Source organism: Pongo pygmaeus, chromosome 6 (assembly GCF_028885625.2).
Source record: "Pongo pygmaeus isolate AG05252 chromosome 6, NHGRI_mPonPyg2-v2.0_pri, whole genome shotgun sequence".
Lineage (NCBI taxonomy): Eukaryota > Metazoa > Chordata > Mammalia > Primates > Hominidae > Pongo > Pongo pygmaeus.
The window spans coordinates 93,789,314-93,813,031 of NC_072379.2; the positions used below are offsets into that span (position 1 = coordinate 93,789,314).

The window sequence follows — 23,718 nt, forward strand, 5'->3', positions numbered from 1 at the left end:
ACACAACGAAAAAAGAGAATTTTAGACCAATAGCCTTGATGAACATTGATACAAAAATCCTCAATAAAATACTGGCAAACCGAATCCAGCAGCACATCAAAAAGCTTATCCACCATGATCAAGTGGGCTTCATCCCTGGGATGCAAGGCTGGTTCAATATATGCAAATCAATAAGTGTAATCCAGCATATAAACAGAACCAAAGACAAAAACCACATGATTATCTCAATAGATGCAGAAAAGGCCTTTGACAAAATTCAACAACCCTTCATGCTAAAAACTCTCAATTAATTAAGTATTGATGGGACGTATCTCAAAATAATAAGAGCTATTTATGACAAACCCACAGCCAATATCATACTGAATGGGCAAAAACTGGAAGCATTCCCTTTGAAAACTGGCACATGACAGGGATGCCCTCTCTCACCACTCCTATTCAACATAGTGTTGGAAGTTCTGGCCAGGGCAATCAGGCAGGAGAAGGAAATAAAGGGTATTCAATTAGGAAAAGAGGAAGTCAAATTGTCTCTATTTGCAGATGACATGATTGTATATCTAGAAAACCCCATTGTCTCAGCCCAAAATCTCCTTAAGCTTATAAGCAACTTCAGCAAAGTCCCAGGACACAAAATCAATGTACAAAAATCACAAGCATTCTTATACACCAATAACAGACAAACAGAGAGCCAAATCATGAGTGAATTCCCATTCACAATTGCTTCAAAGAGAATAAAATACCCAGGAATCCAACTTACAAGGGGCGTGAAGGACCACTTCAAGGAGAACTACAAACCACTGCTCAATGAAATAAAAGAAGACACAAACAAATGGAAGAACATTCCATGCTCGTGGATAGCAAGAATCAATATCGTGAAAATGGCCATACTGCCCAAGGTAATTTATAGATTCAATGCCATCCCCATCAAGCTACCAATGACTTTCTTCACAGAATTGGAAAAAACTACTTGAAAGTTCATATGGAACCAAAAAACAGCCTGCATTGCCAAGTCAATCCTAAGCCAAAAGAACAAAGCTGGAGGCATCATGCTACCTGACTTCAAACTATACTAGAAGGCTACAGTAACCAAAACAGCATGGTACTGGTACCAAAACAGAGATATAGATCAATGGAACAGAACAGAGCCCTCAGAAATAACGCCGCATATCTACAACTATCTGATCTTTGACAAACCTGAGAAAAACAAGCAATAGGGAAAGGATTCCCTGTTTAATAAATGGTGCTGGGAAAACTGGCTAGCCATATGTGGAAAGCTGAAACTGGATCCCTTCGTTACACCTTACACAAAAATTAATTCAAGATGGATTAAAGACTTAAACGTTAGACCTAAAACCATAAAAACCCTAGAAGAAAACCTAGGCAATACCATTCAGGACATATGCATGGGCAAGGACTTCATGTCTAAAACACCAAAAGCAATGGCAATAAAAGCCAAAATTGACAAATGGGATCTAATTAAACTGAAGAGCTTCTGCACAGCAAAAGAAACTACCATCAGAGTTAACAGGCAACCTACAAAATGGGAGAAAATTTTTGCAACCTACTCATCTGACAAAGGGCTAATATCCAAAATCTACAATGAACTCAAACAAATTTACAAGAAAAAAAAAAACAACCCCATCAAAAAGTGGGCGAAGGACATGAACAGGCACTTCTCAAAAGAAGACATTTAAGCAGCCAAAAAACACATGAAAAAATGCTCACCATCAGTGGCCATCAGTGAAATGCAAATCAAAACCACAATGAGATACCATCTCACACCAGTTAGAATGGCGATCATTAAAAAGTCAGGAAACAACAGGTGCTGGAGAGGATGTGGAGAAATAGGAACACTTTTACAGTGTTAGTGGGACTGTAAACTAGTTCAACCCTTGTGGAAGTAAGTGTGGCTATTCCTCAGGGATCTAGAACTAGAAATACCATTTGACCCAGCCATCTCATTACTGGGTATATACCCAAAGGACTATAAATCATGCTGCTATAAAGACACATGCACACGTATGTTTACTGTGGCACTATTCACAATAGCAAAGACTTGGAACCAACCCAAATGTCCAACAATGATAGACTGGATTAAGAAAATGTGGCACATGGGATACTATGTGGCTGCATGGAATACTATGCAGCCATAAAAAATGATGACTTCACATCCTTTGTAGGGACATGGATGAAATTGGAAATCATCATTCTCAGTAAACTATCGCAAGAACAAAAAACCAAACACCGTATATTCTCACTCATAGGTGGGAATTGAACAATGAGAACACGTGGACACAGGAAGGGGAACATCACATTCTGGGGACTATTGTGGGGTAGGGGGAGGGGGGAGGGATAGCATTAGGAGATATACCTAATGCTAAATGACGAGTTAATGGGTGCAGCACACCAGCATGACACATGTATACATATATAACTAATCTGCACATTGTGCACATGTACCCTAAAACTTAAAGTATAATAATAAAAAAAAACAGTTAGTTGGTGATTATCAATTTGATATTAACATGTAATAGCTAAAGCAGTCATGGTACTAAATATAAAAATGTATATTTTTATTTTTAAGTGCATGTTTCTTTTATTTTAAATGTTAAAAAAGAACAATATTGTACGAAATGCCTAAGAATTTGTTATTGTTCATTCATTTTAATGGATAAAAAAATGGAGGCCTAGATATGACCTAAAAACATTTTATGGACAACTCTTTTTTTTTGTTTGTTTCTTTTGCTTATTTTATTATTCATGCTATTTTTGTGGCATAACAATACACCAATTTTCTCTAGATAAATTGAATTTTAAGAAACAAATATACCTTAAATCATATTTTTTTCAAAGCTTACCCAGAAATCAGATATTTTTAATACTGTTTTGCATTTTCAAGACTTCCTAAATTAGTTTCATTTTCATGGAGTTTTTCCTAAGAAATCCTGTCCACCAGAGAACAGTTATTTCAGTTAAATAATTTATTGGCAACTCAACAACCACAATAGCTGATGAAATATGTTGAGACAAGGAATAGTCAAGTATGGTGAATGTGAAATAAACCACAAATTTTAGAATAGGAAAAGCAGATCCCTGTAAAAATGAAGAATAATATCAATAAAATCATGTTATATTTGTTTTCAATATTTTAAGCTGAGAAATAGTGATATTTAAGTAAGGAAAAATTTTGTGAAAATATAAGTTAAAATATAAAAAGAAGAAAGCTATCTTACGATAAATCTCTATTCCACACACATATAAAAGCCTTAGACTGTTACTTCAACACCTAGATAGGGTGATGGACAGAAATAAATGAATTTTGATAGAGTATGCTGTCACTGATAGATAGCATCATGTGTGACTATCATATAGTCCATATTTTATTCTCTACACACAGTACTTCTATCTCTAGAAAATCAGAGAGTGAAACAGAAAATAAAATGAAGGAGAAAAAGTAAAGGAGTGTTCTCAGTTTTACTGTACTAACAATCACCATTAGTGACCCAGTTTTGTTTTATATTTTTCCCTTCCAAGGAAAGAATCTGTATATTCCCATAAGTTTTGTATAAAAGTCCCTCAAGGCTACATTGTGACTATGCTTCTTTGCGACAAATTTAGCCTGAGGGATAGAAAGAGTTTTTAGTGTCCATAAGCCGAATCTCACATTAATATGGAGAAGTGCCCTATTATGATGATGGGTACCAGCTAATAGTAGAATTTCCTAATGTGTGAAAAAAAAATGTTTTTGCTGTTATCACAAGCTTTGTGCTGGGCATACTGGTTTATTTGGAGCCTGCTACTTGTGAAAGCTTCACCTTTTCCATTTTTAGAAAATGTGAAGCAGCAAAAAGGTTTTTGACAAACCGCAGATCCTGCAGTTTAATCGGCTTGATTGTGGGCGCTCTGCAACCTCTCCTTGTCCTTTATTTTCTTTGACCACTAACAGTTTTGGAAAAAAAAAAATCTGCTTCTGTATTATAGCTTTAAAATAAAGTGATAGAATGTGATTATGGAAGATAAAAAAATCCACTTTATAAAAATATCATCAAGTAACAGGAGAGAAGATTCACAGGAGCTCTTAAATGGTAAATCTCTCTCTCTATCTCTAACTACTCTCTTAATGCTTCCAAGCATAGTTTTAATATATAGACTTATAGCACCTCTTTTATCTTGTTAATGGTGGACTTCATAGGGTGGTAATATACTATGTATGATCCAAAAACTAAGGAGTTTTTTGTATGTTTGTAAGTGAATTTTTACTTTGTGTACATTTGTTCTGTGCATCGTGAAATAACTCTTTTTTTTTTTTTCATTTTAAGGATTTTAAAGTATCATTACTTGAAAATATTAACTAATTGATTTCCAAGTAACTCTTTACATTGGTGCTTACTTTGGATTTAATTTGGTTACAATAGTTATGCTGCAAGTTAAAAATTATACACAATAAATTAACCAGTGGTCTTTCTAATTTGAGAAATTTTATCACAGTTAACTTCTCTCAAATTAAAATGAAAAAAAGACGATAAATGAGGTTTAGTTTGAAAACAGGGAGCACTTTTTTTTTTTTTTTTTTTGAGATAGAGTCTTCCTATATCGTGCAGACAGGCCTTCAAGTGAACTTCCGGGCACCAGAAATCCTCCTGCCTCAACTTCGTGAGTAGCTGGGACTACAGATGTGCACCACTGCTCCCATTCTTTTTCTAAATAACAAAAGAGAAAAGAAAATAAAATTAGAGGAAGAAAGACAAAATTTTAAAAACAAAAAATATATATTAGTAATACAAAAAATACCTAAAATCATAAAATGTGAAAAAGAGTAATCCCTACAATTGTATCCAATGCATATATTTAGATTAATAATCAGATTATCGAGTGAATTTGTAGTTAAAATTAAATAGCATCAAAACATCTTAATATAAAACCTAGTTATCACAGTAATCTATTTGAATGTAATTGAAATAAGTTTTTGCATAAAATTTTATGAAGAATTTTTTTGCTGCCCCTCCCCAGAAATTCTTAACCATATATCTACTGAAACATTTGCTAAATTTAGTTATTTAGAACAAGAATATGTAGTTTATTGCATTTATCAATTTCATCTTTTTTTTTAAGAGAGGATGAAATCTGAGAAAGATTTAAGTCACCAAAGATTTCTTACATAATTAGTTTAGAAAGAGATAAACTATTTGAAGTCTGTTTTTAACCTGAGACCACCTAGATGATTTTTTTATTTGTTTCTATACAATGATTATATGACTTAATAATCATACCTGCTATTTTAAAAATAGAGCTCAGAATCCTGTGTATTGTTATTGTGTCAGTCATCCAAGAAGAAATACAAAATGTGTAGACTCTTATATATTGTGGTCTTTCCTTCATGGGGTTTGTGCCTGCAGTTGTAGTGTCATTAATGAAACTAAGATTTTCAAAAGTTAAAAAAATCTGGAGGAGAATATTTCATGTCCTCTTCAGCCTAATCGTCTGCTATTTCATATCATACCTGTTCAGTGATCTGACAAATTTACTGATTACATTTATAATATTTAAATTTCTACTTGATACAATGTTTAATCTTTTGGAGTTTGATATTGGTAAGGTTAATTACCCTTCTGGAAATGATTGACTTGTTGATCTCATTCCACCAGCTGGAACAGTGAGTAGAAAATTATTCGTAGCAAACCAAAAGCTTCTCCAGATAATATTTTCAGTTAATTTGTTATTTATTCTTCATGATTTTATAGTACTATGTTGGATTTATTATGAGATTAAAACAAATCAGATTACTTTCCTCATTAGTTTTTCATTGTTTTCCTCCCATTTATATTTAAAGAAAACCAGCTTTTACTTGAAAAAATGACTTTCTAATCGAGTCTTAGCTGGCAATTTCCTCAAATTCTTGCTGTATTAAGGCAGACACAGTATAAAATCAATCTGTCTAAAACAAGCATTGCTTGATTGTCTCTGATATGCTGTCTTCTATACACCTTTTGCATCTGTGCACTTTCTATTGCATAGTTCAGTGAGTCTAGAATAAGTCGTACTATGGTAACAAATGATCTCAACATCTATCTATATAGCTTATTACAACAAAGTTTATATATTGCACACATTATATGTCTATCATGGACAGCTTTGGCTCTGCACCATCATTCTAAAATGAAGAACCAACCCCAATCTGAGACATACTAGTCTTATGGCAGAAAGAAAAGAGCAAGAGCAGAACAATGAGCTGGATCTTAAAGCTTCTGCTCAGATGTGGCACAGGTTACTTGCAGTCATGTCCCATTACACTACATAAGTCATATGACCAAGTATAAATTCAGTGGTGTGGCAAGTCTAATCCTATTGCACGGATGTCTGTTTGTAATGTTTATGTCTCTGATATTACCAAAGAACTAAATCATTGATTATGACAATCTCTGCCTTAATTAACATTTTATCTCTTTATCTAATTGCAAAACTAGATAGACTCACTGACTGAATTCTGAGAGGATTTTATAGACATCAGACTATTAAAATGTCTAGGATATAGACCAATTTTAGAATGAACTTGAGAAACTTGAGAAGCTATCATACACACATAGGAAGTGTAAAAATGTTGAGTATTATATCTGTAAAATGATAATCCCTTTTCACTCATCATAAGTCACATTTGGGCTTACACTTCAAGATCTTGCTATCATAAACTCATTCAACGAGCACAGTTTTATCTATTACCTTAAGTGTAAAACTGTATATGGTGCCATCCAACTGAAGAAGAAAAAAACACCAGTTTCTTATCAGATAATGTAAAGAATGAAAGCCTATTGTTAAAATGATTAAGACCACAGAGGAGGAAACTAAGTAATTAACTTGATTTATTTCCAAAGAACTATGAGTCAATATTTTTGTTTTCACAGAATTACAAAACAAATAGCTTACATGAGAGGGCTTATAGAAGCATAATTTTACTCTTCCTATGATTTTAGCTGTTTTACTTTCAAAATTGGATTCTGTAGCTTAGGATGACAACAGAACTTCAGAAAAAAATAAGTATTTAAAATCATCAAGCTGATATTCTCAAAAAGTAATGACAAATACCAATGCATGATGTAATTAGAGTCAAGTGGATAGTGGATAGTGTGATTAAAGAGAAATATTTTATACATAATATTTCAAAGAGAAGAATAACAAAACTATACTGCAAATAATTTTAGAATAGGAGACAGTGCAAACATTAGGAAGGTTCCAAAATAGTGATTGTACCAAGGTTCATAACTGTAGCCAAGAAAGACTCTCTTACCGGGAGTCACGTATAGTTTTTATATATATATATGTGTGTGTGTGTGTGTGTGTGTGACCAGGAGTCACGTATAGTTTTTATATATATATATATACACGTATATATATATGTATATACGTGTATATATATATGTGTATATATATATACACGTATATACATATATATCTTCCCACCCTCTCATGAGAGAAAAATGGAAGGCGAGATGGATGGAGAGAAGAGAAAGAAGGAAATATTTTAAATTTGGAATGAACTTTTTTAGCAATATTAATGACAGCTTTAAGTCTTTCCAGTAATTCCACTATGTTATTTTAAAAGAAAATGACCAGTGTAAGTTGCAGTTCTAACTGCTAGTGAATCATGGCTTAATGAAAACAATTATATTATATATTATATATTATACATATATATACACACTTATATATGTGTATATATACCTACATATATAATATAGATACACATCTATATATACATGTATAATATATATTATATATAATATGTAACATACATATGTGTGTGTGTACATATATATATATACACACTACAACATCAAAATATCTTCTGAAAGAAATAGGGACTCCAGAAACGCTGGTCGTACTGAACACTTGGGCACTTGGGTGATTTAGATTCAAAGGTTACCTAATTAAAATGATAGCAAAGCATATACAAATCAACTAATAAGGATTCTCCAAAGAGTGTGTGTGTACACGTGTGTGTGTACAAGCACACAAATGTGTACATATGCATATATGTTGTAAATATGTATTTTGTATTTAATACTGTATGTTTCGTAAGGTATATATACATGTAAATAATGTGTATATATTATAAAATACATATGTATGAAAGTTTACAAGATCTTAGTATATGAATTAACTCAAACATTTAAGCTCCAGGTTATTTTAGTTGTATGATAGTTTATAGAAGTTCTGTTTATTTTCTAAGGGAAATATTGTTTCAGTGTAATTTTTTAAAAAGCCTTCAGGAATGATCTTTTGCCACTGGGGATTTCTTCATGACCTTTTCATGAACCAAAACTGTCCCAAGAAATTTGTCTAGGCTGATGTAAAGTCTGCTGAAAAAGGCGCTAAGAACTTTATTTAAGGCAGCAATTTTCCTAAAGAATCTTAAATGAAGGACACATATGTTAATTTTCTATTTATATATTCTTTATGATCTCACTGAAAAATAAAAATGATGAAATTTTGAGTTTCAGGTTTCTACTCTAGAGACCATCAACAAAAAATTAGGTTTAGAAGTTGCTTACTTAAAAGATAGATGCCGTACACATTCATGACAAATTACATTTATTTTCAGCCTGTGTCAGAGGCAGTATAAGACGAGATGATACAGAGGTATTGTAGGTCCTCTGATGTCCTAGGTGTCATTTCTTTGTTTTGGTGGTGTCACCCTATAATATTTTAGATATATGAAAATTTACCTTTGCCCAATATTAAGCATTATGGGTTTTCATATTTACAAAATTGGAAAGCACTTTATAAACGTGTGTTTTCAATTCATTACAATTGTCTGTAATCTTAAAAAATAATTATTATGCATATTGGGAGATACTTGCAAAGGGAGAACATCTTAACTATGAAAAGGTTTCAGTTGAGCAACTGATAAGTTTGAGAGGTAAATTAATAGACATTTAGTTAAAATTTTAAAAAATATTTAGTTTTTAATTTACATATCTTTTTTCATAGAAACTAAAACATTTTTCACAATTTAAATATTTTTCTGGGTACTGGAAAAGTGTACTTGCCTTCCCTGAGCAATGTTCTGTGGTGCCTAATGTATATATCAACCCCTGAAGTGTGTACTATAAATCTTTACCATTCATCTTTAATCTTCTCTTCATAGACTTGGGAGCACAAAAAACCCTATAATCTGATTTAGATAATTACTTCTACATTTGCTAAGCATTCAGTATATATGGCCATCATTATACTCATCACATACTACAGCGTACTAACGTATTTGTGTGACTCCCTCTGTAAAACAGAGGAAAGGAGATGGGAGCACATTCCTTCATTTACTCAAATACATACATTTATTCTAATAGAGACATTCACATAAAGTGTATATTTGTTAGATATTTTTTAATGCAACTCCCTGAAGGACACTGTTCTATTCACTGAGGATATGGAAGCAACTAAAAAACAAGTCCCAGCTAGCCAGAAGGTTACATTTTTGTTGTATGTCTAATTTAATTTTGCACCTAAAACCTTGCCTGACATAGTATGTTTAATAAGTATTTTCAGATTATTAATAAAATACTGAAATCGCATGTTTAAAGATAAGATTGTTTGAAATTACTTAAATTTGCATAATTTTAGTGTACATTCAATATTCAGTGTAACAACTTCAAGCCATTAGAAATATATATATATATATATATATTACATCTACTAATTCTAATAAAAATCACTTGGAAATCTGCATTTAAATGAAATTAAACCTTAATTGATTTGTTTTTAATTTATTTGTATCTATTGCCCAAATTACCTCATCTTCCCACCCTCTCATGAGAGACAAATGGAAGGCGAGATGGATGGAGAGAAGAGAAAGTGAGGGAAATATTTTAAATTTGGAATGAACTTTTCTAGCAATATTAATGACAGCTTTAAATCTTTCCAATAATTTCACTGTGTTATTTTAAAAGAAAATGACCAGTGTAAGTTGCAGTTCTAACTGCTAGTAAATCATGGCTTAATGAAAACAAGTACAGCAGAAAGTATAATGTTTTATTTGTTCTTAGTACGGCCCCGTAAGAACTAGCAGACATCAGATTTGTCAAAGTCACAACTCCTTTAGAATTTCCAGGAGAACGCCAGGATCAAAGAAAAGAAATGGATAAGATAAAGAATTATCATCTATTTGTAATAGGAGTTTCCCATTTAAGTTTTACTTGTTACTATCATTTTAGAACAAGTGAAAAGTATGCTTGTTAGGAATCTTTACCTGACACTAATGGAACCTCTTTTGACAGATTTTTTTAAACAAAAATTATATGGTGTGAATAAAAAAAAAAAAAAAACTGTCAGGTTGGATCAGTTATTTTGTATCTGCCGGTACCTGCTTGGCTCACATAATTTCCCCAAAGCTAGGTGAAAAACTCATTTGTACAAGCAGATTCTCTACATTATTAGAGAAGATGTATATTTTTTCTTGTCAGACATGTATATTCTAATTATCATTATACTACTGAATTCAACAATATTCTGTGTGTTAGAGTGATATTTTCAACCAGCATAATGACTGCATCGAGTCAATGTGGAATAGAGATACCTGAAATAGTTAAAACCTCCATTGTGTAATTAGGCTATTTTAATTATACTTAACATAGCTTATGTATGTTTTCTACAATATTTTGATTTGATCAATGCACTTTTTAAAAATAGGAATTGTATTCTATAGATCTTGCCAATGTTTGTAGTTTATTGTCTTATCATTTAAATTTGGTTTATAGTTATAAGCATATTTTATTTTACATCTTCATATTTCTCTCATCACCCTTCTCTCACTCATTGCTTGCTGACTTTACTGCTGTTTCTGGAATAGTCAATGCATGATCTTGCCTCAGGGTCTTTGTATTTATTGCTCCGTTGATTTAGAAAACACTTCATCAAAATATCAGCATAGTCTTCCTTCAGGTCTCAGATAAAATGTTACCAATACAGAAGACTGCCCTGACCATCTCAAGCAAATGAATACTAGGATTCCTTCTATCCTATTATTTCGTAACACTGTGTATGTCAGAAAGAAGCCCACACATGGTATATGTTCTATAGGCCACTGCTGGTTAGGGTCAAGGGAGAAAGGCTGACCCATTGCTAGCCTAGAAGGGTCCATCAGTAAAAGTCAAGAGGAATTTACACACCCTTTGCTGGGTCAGAGAGGTCCATCATCAAGACTTAAGTGGACACCTGAACAATCTCAACACTCCTGACATGACCTTACAGCCATCTCTCTGCTCCCACTGACCTTCAAAGACTCATCACTATTGTCTGCTTAGGAAAAATTAGGACTTAACTCATCATGTTCATTTTCTCGTTTTACGTCAGTCACCAGAAGGAACTCAGAACTTCCAGGTCATTCCTGATCCCTAAGACTCTAATCCTCATCCTTTAATTTTCTCTGTCTTTGGATACTCTTTCACTATCCTCTCCGGAACTCAACAACAAAGCCCTTTTATCTTTCACTTTTGTATATTTCCCCTTTATCATCACCCCAAATGAAGCCTGATGACTCTGCATCACACACCGGCTTTTAAAAGGTGGATATTTTGGCAGGGCGTGGTAGCTCACTCCTGTAATCCCAGCACTTTGGAAAGCCGAGGCAGGCGGATCATCTGAGGTCAGGAGTTCAAGACCAGCATGGCCAACATGGTGAAACCCCGTCTATACTTAAAATACAAAAGTTAGCCGGGTGTGGTGGCAGGCGCCTGTAATCCCAGCTACTTGGGAGACTGAGGCAGGATAATTGCTTGAACCCGGGAGGCGGAGGTTGCAGTGAACTGAGATGACGCCATTGCACTCCAGCCTGGGTGACAATGGTGAAACTCCATCTTAAAAAAAAAAAAAAAAAAAAAAAAAAAGTGGTATTTCTCTCATACTCCACTTAAGTCACTGAGATTGGGATTGGGATAATGTTCTTTGCCTCACAGTGCCGCTTCCTAATCAGTACCATTTCCCCTCCCTAAAATCTCCTAGCTATGTTCTCCAGACATCAGTAGATATTCTCTGCTACTCTGCTACTACCCCTTAGAGAAGTCTTCCACCAACCTCTGGCTCCTTCCTGTCTTCTGTTAAGATTTTAGCTGTAGCTCACTGTCACTCTCTTCAACTCCATTCCGTCATATATTATGGCAATTCCAATATCCACCCAGATGAGTCTTCAAAAATTCTAGTTTCTCAGTTGATTGACTCCTTTCCCATAAAGAACTTGTTTTCCATCTAATCACTAGCTTCAGATAATTTCACCATCTCATGATGCATGTATCCAAGGGATGTTTGGTATAGTATTGACATTGGAGTTTTAAAAGCTTGTATATACATTTGAGATACCATTTTCTGATAACTTACCTATACACCTACCATAAATTCTTTGCTTAAAATAATTCACTAAATTTTATCTAATCCTATCACACAGTAAGGGATCCAAAAAATGTCTGCCGAAAAATGCATATAGGATAATATATTCTATTTTTTAAATATATGGTAATATAGAAATATTCTATAGTTCTCAAAATAGTACAGTAAGAAAAAAACAAAGATTGGAAAGAAATACTACTTTAGAACCTGTATCTTTTTATTTTTTTTACTTTAATAAGATTAAAATGTTTAATAAGGTTAATAACTTAGCTAATGAATCTCCATTGCAGACTTTTTTTGTTTTCACCAAATTTTACTTTTTTCAAATATGTTAATTCTTTGGCCCATCTTTGAATTGTCTTTGTTTTCTTTTCTAAGTTATTTACATTATTTATTCAACTATGAAATGTGTACAATTGTTACAAAGCATCTATTTTAGTATAATGAAATTTTCCAAAGCACGTTTTAAATTTCATGTTTGAAAAATTCTGTTATTTAAAATTTCTATTTACTTTAAATATTTGGTATATTTCCTTTATTCAGAAAAAAGAAAAGATTTTGTTAAAGTGAAATCCAGTTACTTACTAACGGTGCCATGAAATTACTGCTTAGCTGGGTTGTCAGTGTGAGCCTTTCATCATCAGTGGTGAAAAATGTTAATGACATCATAGTATTATGGGCAAATCAATAGAGCATGTTAGTGTTTTACCTAATTCTCAAATAAATCAGTTATTCTTTAGTAGAGCCAGAGCCTAAATAATGAATTTTTTCAAAGCACATCAAATCCGATTAGTGATTACAAATTGTCATTTGTTTGGATAAGCCAGAGTAAAATGTTTGCCAAATTCAGTACCTGCCTTCCATTAATTCCTTTACCTTCATACATTATATTATCCCACACAGGATAGAGGGGTTGTTTGAAGAAATTTAAACTGACTTTTAATTAAGTGGAGCATATATTAATTGATTGGTAATTGTTTGATTTATATTAAATTTTAAGAATAAACTTGTTTATTTTTATAGGGTATTTAAAGTGCCCAGGTACTTACAATAACAAGTTGGACTGAACACATTGTATCTCAGGAATTAAGAATTTTTCCTAAAAGAAGGTAAGATAATTAAACTTATACACATTGGCATGTTAATAAGTTTTAGTGAAAATTTAGAGATCCTACTGCACTTCTGTGGCATATAATTTATAAGATAATTTTTAAAAATTAAGAGCACTTTCTTTTTTTGTTTATATAGTCTTCTGTAGAATTATTTGGGTAGATGAGAGGGCTCCAACATTTAAAATAAAAATCAGTTTGTAGGAATTGCCATTCGAAATGTCAAGAGGTGGATTGCTACCATTTTGGTTTAAAAAAAAAAAAAAATCTCCAGACTTGGGAATTTCACTGGGTTTGTGATGTTCCCCAGGAGCCACAGAGCAGAGATAGCTGGAATGTGAGCATATTACCATCCACAAAAATCCTTTGGCTAACCTGCCCCTTCTACATTTCTTGGCCCACATATGGTTACTATCATCCAGAATCCACTCAAAGGCTGAGTGCCACACTCAGGGTGGAGAAGTCAGTTTATAATGTGTTACACTATCTTAATTTTGACCTCACATGTGAGATTGAAATATCACCTGTAAAGTAAAATACAGTCAGGAAATCTGAATGTATACATACTGTATTACTTATTTTAATGCTTTTCAACCATAAAGGTTTCTCAGGATTCATTTCATTGTATAAAGTAGGAAGAAAATTTGGCAACATTAAGTTTACCATTCCACCACGGTTACATATGTTGCTATTAAAAGGAATGGCTACAATGAACAAAGAAATGAAAACATATTCTTGAAGATCTATATTGTATGGGACTGTTAAGATGAAATAACACTGAATTTAAATATGTTTCTTTTTTTCTTATGGACCTTTGAGTAGAATAAAATTCATTTGTCAATTTTGTTTTGATTTTTATTTTAGTAAATCTGAAGAATTCACAATTTTATTGGGTTCCTTTTGATTTAACTGGATGATTATTCCCATTTAATATGAACAAATACATTTTTTTCTAGGTTATTCATATTAGTACCAATAAAAGTAAAAAATTTATGAAAAAATATATAATGCTATATATAAACGTCATTTAAAAACACAAAAACATTTATCATATAAGGCAAAAATTTACTGATTTAAGAAGTATGTTGAAATTGTTAGAGTTCATATCAAGTTGGTAAGGATATTTGATTCTTTTATGAGAAATATACCTCGTATCTTTAGAATTGGTAGAGCACTAAAAACCTCAAAAATGACTTGTAGTGCCACTTCTCTAATACATACATGTACATTTATACATACATATATACCCACATATATATAAATTAATATGTGTATATATACATATACGAATTAATATATATGTGTATATATTCATTATTTGGCTAGAATAATTTTCAGACTTCCACAATATTAATTTCCTGGATGTTATTTTTTATGAGTGCATCACACACACAAAGACTAAACACTTGCTTCCTTTAACTAAAAACTCTGCTCCTTCAGTTACAATTGCTTCCAAGTTCACCAGTAAAGGAGGCGAGATTCATGAGATGAATTTCCTGGGTACTAATTAAAATCTGTTTCAAATTTTTAAAGGCCAAAGTTATACATAGAGCTGGTGTTGCTGTCATTGCCACCATTGTCTTTTAATGTTTATTTGGAATCAAGCCAGTTCTTAAAAATTACTTTATAAAAACATCAAGAGCTCAGATGGATGAGTCTTAAATCACTGAATGCAATTGACAATATACACATTGAATTGAAACAGGATAGTGGATAGAAGTCAACCAATGAAAATTCATAAAATATTTAGCAAATATGACTAAAATTTGATGAAATTTTACTTCCAGATATTGCATCTAATAGAACTATTTGCAGAACTTAATTTATGATTCTAAGTTTTGGGTAACACACATATAAGCTAGGATACATAAATATCAATTGGTTGGAAAATATCTGGTCATCTCAAATTGGGGGCTATCAGACCTTCATTTTATCTATTCTTTTTGCTTTTTTTTTTTTTTTTTTTTTTTTTTTACTGGAAGTAACCTGAAAAAGAATTGTTAACATATCAAATGAGTTTTGAAATAGCTTATATAAATAATTATTTAAAAGCATAGACAATATATTTTTCTTGTCTAATTCTGTCAGTAAATAACTTATTTACTTAAGCAATGCCTACATAGCAGGATCCATGATACATTTATTTCCTCTCCCAAATCTGAGAATAGTTCTGCCATTGTTGACTATTCCCTCAACATGGTTCCATATATGTTTGATTCTAAACAAATTCTAGATTAAATATATACAAATGCCTTACTAGCATCTCATAATAAAGATTTCAAGCATTTATTTAAAAAGTGGAAAGTAAATAAAATTCCACATTAGCTAAAAGTGAAATTGAAAACATGTGGATAACAAGGAAATAGATAAACACCAGAAGGCTAAGATCAACAGTACTATATAATTTGCTATTTTAAGTTTAAATGCATTTATTTTTATATGATCATTGAATAAGTTTGATCTGGTTTGTAGGGATATGATCACTTATGAAATTGCACTATAGACTCGGATAGCACTGGAATTCCAAGCTGTATCACTATTTGGGAAAATTATTCTACCTAATTTCATTTTCTCATTGATACATTAGTGCCAGCAGTACTTAATTTTATTTGCTTAACTTACCTAAATATTTTGAAATATTTTATAAATTGAATTTTGAAATAGTTTTTCTTTTCTGTGATTAGTTTTGAGAGTATATTCATCTTATTTGTAAAAGCATTCTACTTTTTTAATGATTGAGTATAATTCTTATTTTTCTTTTCAAGATTGTAAGCTTTTTGAAGTGGAAAATATTTTCTTCTTTTTTTGAAAAGCATTCTTTATTTGGCAAGTAATTATTTATCATAACACTTTTCAAAAATTGTATTATTGATTGATCCTCATAATCTGGTGAAGTACTTGGAGCAGATAGAAAATTACTCATATATGTTGGAGAGGAAACAGGTTCAGAGAGAATAAGTGACTTGGATGAGGCTAATGAAGCAGAGCCAGCATTAGAAACTAGAACATGACTTCTGATTCTGTGCCTTCTCCTACTATACTTCAGAGCTTTCTGCTTCAATATATTATATAATTGAATGTTTACTTCACATATTTTTCAGAAATACATCTATTTTGTAAATTAAAGTATTTCTGCCCATGTTTCTAGTTTTTAAACACCTTCATCCATGAGGCGCTTCTTTTAAATGCTTTATGAACCCCTATTTTTTTCTTCCTTATGCCTGCCTCCACACACCAGTTTAAAGGGACAGGCAATATTACTTCAGTAGTGAATGAAAGAAAGAATAAGAACCTTTTGTATAGAAATATGGCCAGTGAATTGAGTTAAAACAAAGCCATTAAGAGCATTTAAAATTCTCTAGAAAATGTTAGGATGGATACTCCCAAACTTACAGTGGGGTTACATTCTGATAAACCTACACATAATTGAAAATATAGTAAGCTGAAAACGCGTTTAATACAACACAGCCTAAACTACATTAAATATGCTCAGACACTTATATTAGCCTAAAGTCAGACAAAATTATCTAACGCAAAGCTATTTTATAATACAATGTTGAATATCTCATGTAATTTATTGAATATTGTACTGAAAGTGACAGACAGAATGGTTGTATGGGTATTCCAAGTACAGTTTCTATTGAATGTCTATCATTTCTGCATCATTGTGAAGTTGAAAAATTTTTAAATCGAACCAGTGCCAGGTCGGGGACTATCTGTATTTAACAAACTAATACATTTTTTTTTTCAAATGAAGAATAGTCAATATGTTCACCTATTATTTTAGCTGTTACTAATTGTTACTTAATTTTGATTTTCAAATGAGTTGTCTTAGCTTATACCATATTTATATCTCAGTCTGTTTTCTAACCACTTACAAGATGTTTGAAGGAACTAGAACATGTTTTCCCTATTTAAAAATTCCTAGGCATTTTTTTTTAAAAAGAGATGGCTTGGGGATACTAAGAAAATTATGCTGTAATTGAGTTCACATTCAGTTTTAGTAACAAGCAACCTTAGTGACCCAGTCAAGTAGCAAGCTCTTACCTCATGGCCTTGACTCAAATGTTAGTGCCCACAGGGTCATAAAGAGTGCTTAGAGGCTTGGTTTTGCCCCTGAGAGAATCTAGCTTACATGCCTAACCTCCTCTGCACCCAGTGAGGGTGGGGATTGGAATGCCTATGAGTAGGTGTGGAATGTCACCTACCTCTTTGAAAAACTTCATTGCATGTTTGCACAAGTCCAACTTCAACTTCAGATGGCGTAGTTATTTATTTATTTATTTTGCTGGCTAATTATTTCTTTCCTCAAACTGTTCTTTTCTTTTTCTTTTTCTTTGATAATCTGTACTAAATGTTTTTAGGTCTACAGAATTTCTGAGCCAGAAGGAACTTAGAAAAATCATCTCAGTGTTTACATTAAGAAATGGGGGAGAAGATGAATACAAATTACAGAAACCAAGATCCCCAAACCCCAACTCTAGTTCTACATTTGTTTCCCTTATGTAGTAAGATCTGGCTCTCAAGATATTCCTTTTACTAAACTTTATTTTTCATTTATTTTGGGAATCTTTTGATAGTTTCCATTATTTCCATTATTCATTATCATTGTCATAAGCAGCAATTTTTGTTTTTGTGAACAAAACAAATGTGTGACCCCCTGTTCTACCAATAAAAGTCTGTCAATGAGTAAAATTAAAGGAGCAAGAAAGATTGAGGAATTTTTAAAATACACATCTAATATAGCACTTCAGAGAACCACTCTGTTTGGGGAAGGGGATTTTATGGCTGGCTAAATATTTGTTGATACATGTATGAAAGGCAAAACACTGCATAAAACTCCTTGAGGTATGTAAAAATGTTTTGGTGGAGTCCTCTGTACACATTTGTTTCTCTTTATTAACTTTATTGAGGAATAATTTAGATGAAACAAACTTCGTCTATTTTAACAGGCTCAGGTTTCTTGAGTTTTAATGAAGTGTATATCCTTTAAACCATTATCACAAGCAAAATCTAGAATATTTTTATCACCCAGGAAAAATTCTTGCTAATTCTTTCCTTTTTTGATACTATGCATTAATTTCTATTTCATATAAATAAGTATATAAATGTAAGTGTATACTTTTTCACTTAGCTAACAATTTATACATTTATCTATGACTTATGTGTATTAGTAGTTGATTTTTTTTAATTACTGAATGGTAGTCCTTTGAATGGATATACTCTATGCATATACTACATTTGGTTATTCATTCACTTGATGGGTATATAGTTGTTTCCATCTTTTGTCCTTTGTGAATTGCTTTCCTATGAGTATTTGTATACAAGTCTTTGTATGAATATGTGTTTTCATGTAGTTTGAAAAATACGTGGATTGGAAAATCAGGGACATTTGGTAGGTGTATGTTTAGCTTTGAAGAAATGACAGTTTTCCAAAATGGTTGTACCATTTGACATTTCCCTGAGCAGCGCGTGAGAGTTCCTGTCATTCCGTATCAGGGCTCTGCAAACTATAGTACTTAAGCCAAATTCGGGTTTATTTGTGAATAGAAGTATATGGGAACACAGGCACATTCGTTTATGAATGAGCTGCTTTCATATTACAAAGGCAGAATTAAGTAATTGTGAAAGAGACCTTATGGCCTTCAAAGCATCAGATATTTACTATTTAGCCCTTAAAACAAAAAAATTGCTGACCCCTGCTCTACATCCTAGCAAAACTTCATGTTATGAGTCTTTAATGTGTATGTGGTGGTATCCAAACAGGTCTTTAATTTGCATATGTCTGATAACTGATGATATTGAGTATATTTTAATTTGTGTATTTACCATCTACATGTCTTCTTTCCTTAAGTACCTATTCAAAACTTTTGCTCATCTTTTTCATTGGCTTTCTGGCCTTATTATTATTGAATTATAGGAGCACTTTATGCATTCTGAAGACAAATTCTTTGATATATGCATGTGTGTGTGTGTTTTGTGAATATTTTCTACCATTCTGTGATTTTCTTTTTCAGCTTCTTTTTAAAAGCAAAAATTTTATTATTGATGAAGTACAATATGTTTTTCTCCTTATTTTTTCACTTGTGCTATTGAGTACTATCTAAGAAGCCTTTGCTTATCCCAGGGTTAAAAAGTTTTCTCTGATGTTTTCTTCTAAGAGTTTTACTCTTGTAGTTTTCAAAGTTTATAATCTGTTTTTGATCCATTTAACTCCCCTCCCCTGCAGGAGAAACATCTCCTGAAATTTTTATTGAATTTTTTTAATCCATAAAATAATTAATATTTCTCTGGTTATCTTTTTACTATTAATTTCTAAATCTATAGTCAGAGAACATACTCTGATAGAAATAATTTAAATCTATTCAGAGTTGTTTTAAGGCCCAGAATGTGTCAAACTAAGTGACTGGTCCACTCACATTGTGTACTTTTCAATTAACGACTATATCCTCTAAAAATATCAATTAGGTCAAGATGCTTCAAGGCATTATTTAGATGCACCAAGATTTCATTGATATTTTTGGTTCTTTATTTTTAAATAAAATCTCTTTTAATAACTATGCAATGTTCCTTCTCTTCCTTCAATTCAGTCAAGTATCTTTGTACTTTTTAATTCTTTTTTAGACTTATAAATTGACTATTTTGTTATTATCTGCTTTTTATTTTTATATTTGATAATGTTTTTGCTTTTATGTCTATTTTAGCTGGCATTCATATAGTCATTCCAGCATTCTCATGCTTATTATTTGTGTCTTCATTTTAAGCCATATGTGTAGTACTGCTGTTGAACATTTAATATATTCTGATTTCTGTTTCTGTGTAACATGTAGCCCCTACCAAAATAAAAAGCATTTAGGATTTTATTTTTATCACTGATATTTTCAAGTGTAATTATGTTATGCCTTTTGGGATTTGCTTTATTTTGTTTTCATTATACTAAGGATTAAGTACATGCTTTCCACCTGAAAACTCATTCCCTTCAGTTATGGGAAATTGTCTGTGTATTTATATCGAGATGTGTATATGTGTATGAAATGTATATATATAAAATATATGCATATATATTCTTCCCTCTAGTCTGTTAGTCCTAAAAATATGATATTTGACTTCTTTAATTGATCCACTAATTTTGTTTTATTTTTTTTCTATTTTATTTTCTCCTTTATGAAAAATTTTCTTGACTTTATCTTCCAACAGTTCTACTAAAGTTCTTATTTCAGTTATCATAGTTTTAATTCCTAAGTTTCTTTTTCTTTCTTTTTTTTTTTTTTTGTGACTGAGTCTCGCTCTTGTCACCCAGGCTGGAATGCAATGTCATGATCTCGGCTCACCGCAACCTCCGCCTCCCTGGTTCAAGCAATTCTTCTGCCTCAGCCTGCCAAGTAGCTGGGATTACAGGCATCCGCCACCATGCCTGGTTAATATTTTTGTATTTTTAGTAGGGACGAGGTTTCACCATGTTGGCCAGGCTGGTCTCAAACTCCTGACCTCAGGTGATCCACCCCCCTCAGCCTCCCAAAGTGCTGGGATTACAGTTGTGAGCCACTGCTCCCAGCTGTAAGTTTTTTATAGTCTTATTCATTTGTTTGCTTGTTTGTTTTTAATAGATTAAATGTATTTTCTTACTGCTAGAGAATATCATTTATAGTTTTGATTTGACATGGTCTTCACGTTCCTCATTATTTCCTCCAAGTTCTTTTTATATTAGAGATTTTGGAGGGTTTTGTTCATTATTTATATTATCAGCTTTCCTCATGGTCAAGTAATTCTAAGCTGTCCATTGGTATTTATAAGTGAGAAATCAAGCCATTTTTGAAAGTACTCTGTTGGGTTGGAGTTAGACTGGGTATGGAAGAGGTTAGAGGGTGTTTTGTGGATTATTAGACTGCTGTTTATATTGACCAATAAGTGCATCCGTCTTTTTACTCTGGACTACAAAATGATTAGTCAGGGCTCTCTAGAGGGACAGAACTAGTAGGAGACATATATATTTATATACTGTTTTATATCTTTATGAAAGGGAGTTTATTAAAAATAATTGACTCACAGGATCACAAGGTAAAGCCCCACAATAGGCTGTCTGCAAGTTAAGAAGCAAGGAAGCCAGTGGTGAATTAGTTTGAGTTCCAAAACCTCAAAAGTAGGGAAGCCGATAGTGCAGCGTTCAGTCTGTAGCTGAAGGCCCAAGACCCCCTGGCAAACCACTGAGTAAGTCCAAGAGTCCAAAAGCTGAAGAACTTGCAGTCTGATGTTCAGGGGCAGGAAGCATCTAGCCCATTAAAAAGATCAAGGCTGGAAGACTCACCAAGTCTGCTCTTCCATCGTCTCCTGCCTGCTTTATTCTAGTTTTGCTGGCAGCTTATTGGATGGTGCCCACCCAGGTTGAGGATGAGTCTGCTTTTCCCAGTCCACTGACTCAAATGTTAATCTCCTTTGGCAACACCCTCACAGAAACACCCAGGAACAATACTTTGCATTCTTTAAGCCAATCAAGTTGACCCTCAATATTAACCATCACAGATAATATGTAGAAAGTTCTTCAGTGCTTTTTAGTTTCTTTAATAGTTGGCAAAGGAGAAATATCTGCTGATTACTGATATTTTTGGAACAAGATATAGGGAACTGTCGCCTCCTCATTTCTTCTAGTAGAGTATGCCGTTAGCGCTGACTATCTCCCAGTTTCCTTAGAGTGAATGGGCTTGCTTATCCTGAGAGGTCTCTAACTCCCATTTGCTAAATTAATAAATTTTATGTGAATCTATTATTCCCCCAGTTCCTTGAAATCTTATGTTGAGGTGGTCACTTTTATCTTTCCTCCTTGTCTTAATGGATGAATATATTTGTTTGTTTATTTGTTTTAATTCTCTGCTATGCCTTTCCTGGGGTTAAGAATGGGAGAGGAGATTGACTTTTGTGCTTAATCTGTCTGGTTTCATTAGAATTCATATTATGTTCTTAATAAATAATTACATAATTTTCATAGGTTTATTTAACTCAAATGTTATTATGAATGATGGCAATATGTTTCCATAGGTTTGATAGGCAGAAGAAATAATTTCCTGAGTTTCTCAAAAATAAGTATCTACAGTATCAGTGATGAATCAGTTCTTCCTCCTTTATGGCCATATTTTTAGGATCATTTTATAACTTATTGACATCTTTACCACAGGAAGAGACAAAGATTCACATCTGTCCATTTTAATACATGCTAAGACATTTTAGTAAGAGGTTTAATACACGAGAGACTGGGAATTATTGGCTAAAATGATGCTTTCGGATTATCTGCAGATTTCATTACTCATGTTATTTCTGTCCTCCTATTACCATAGGTAATTGACTAGAGCTGAAGTGGGAGTATAGACTGAAATACAGTTGCAGCTCATCTGGGTTTCATTAAAACTATATCCCTGTTGAGCTACAACTGGACTTTGCAACAATTTATGTCTAGGAGTGCTACCCACAGTCATTGGGAATTTGTCTGAGGTCTGAGACAGTTGCTATGAAAACTGTTCCACTCCCTCTTCCTTAGTGGAAATGTAACCAACAGTTAGCCAGAACTTATAATAACAAAGGTAAATAAATAATTATAGAGCAACAGGGTATTAACAAAATTGAGACTTGTAGATCATTGCACAAAGATCTATGTAGATTAGTTATTTTGATTGGTATTCTGGAACAATTTATTTTCATCTATACTACAAAAGTTGGAAATTAGACCCTCAAAGTTTTAGGGAATTTTATCTCATTTTATTCTAAATATGTGTTTGCAAGTGCCCTTGAGCTTTCTTTGTTAAGGAAAATTCTGTTTGGTTTCTAAAATTGTGAAGTCAAAAAAATTAAGATCAAATTATGGAATTATTTTTCAATCAGAACAGCAGAGAAGTTCAGATAAAATTACTGAACTGTCTATATTTTAAGTACTGCTTTACCAAGTGTGATTAAAAACTCAGCTGGGCACAGTGGCTCACACCTGTAATCCCAGCACTGTGGGATGCCAAGGCCGGCAGATCACCTGAGGTCAGGAGTTCGAGACCAGCCTGACCAACATAGTGAAACTCCGTCTCTACTAAAAATACAAAGTTAGCCGGACATGGTGGCGCATGCCTGTAATCCCAGCTACTCAGCAGGCTGAGGCAGGAGAATCGCTTGAACCTGGGAGGCAGAGGTTGCAGTGAGCTGAGATCGTGCCGTTGTATTCCAGCCTGGGCAACAAGATCGAAACTCCATCCCAAAAACA

At 32.8% G+C, this 23,718-nt stretch overlaps 1 protein-coding gene across 8 annotated transcripts in view; it reads left to right on the forward strand.

Moving 5' to 3' along the window:
• The window catches only part of SEMA3A (semaphorin 3A), a 515,603-nt gene that overhangs the window by 176,812 nt on the left and 315,073 nt on the right, over nt 1-23,718 (forward strand). For all 8 annotated transcript variants that reach the window (XM_063667662.1, XM_063667661.1, XM_054495890.2 and 5 more), the window contains one exon: nt 13,396-13,481. The gene's annotated coding sequence lies outside the window, so the exon portion shown is untranslated. The remainder of the gene's footprint in view (nt 1-13,395; nt 13,482-23,718) is intronic.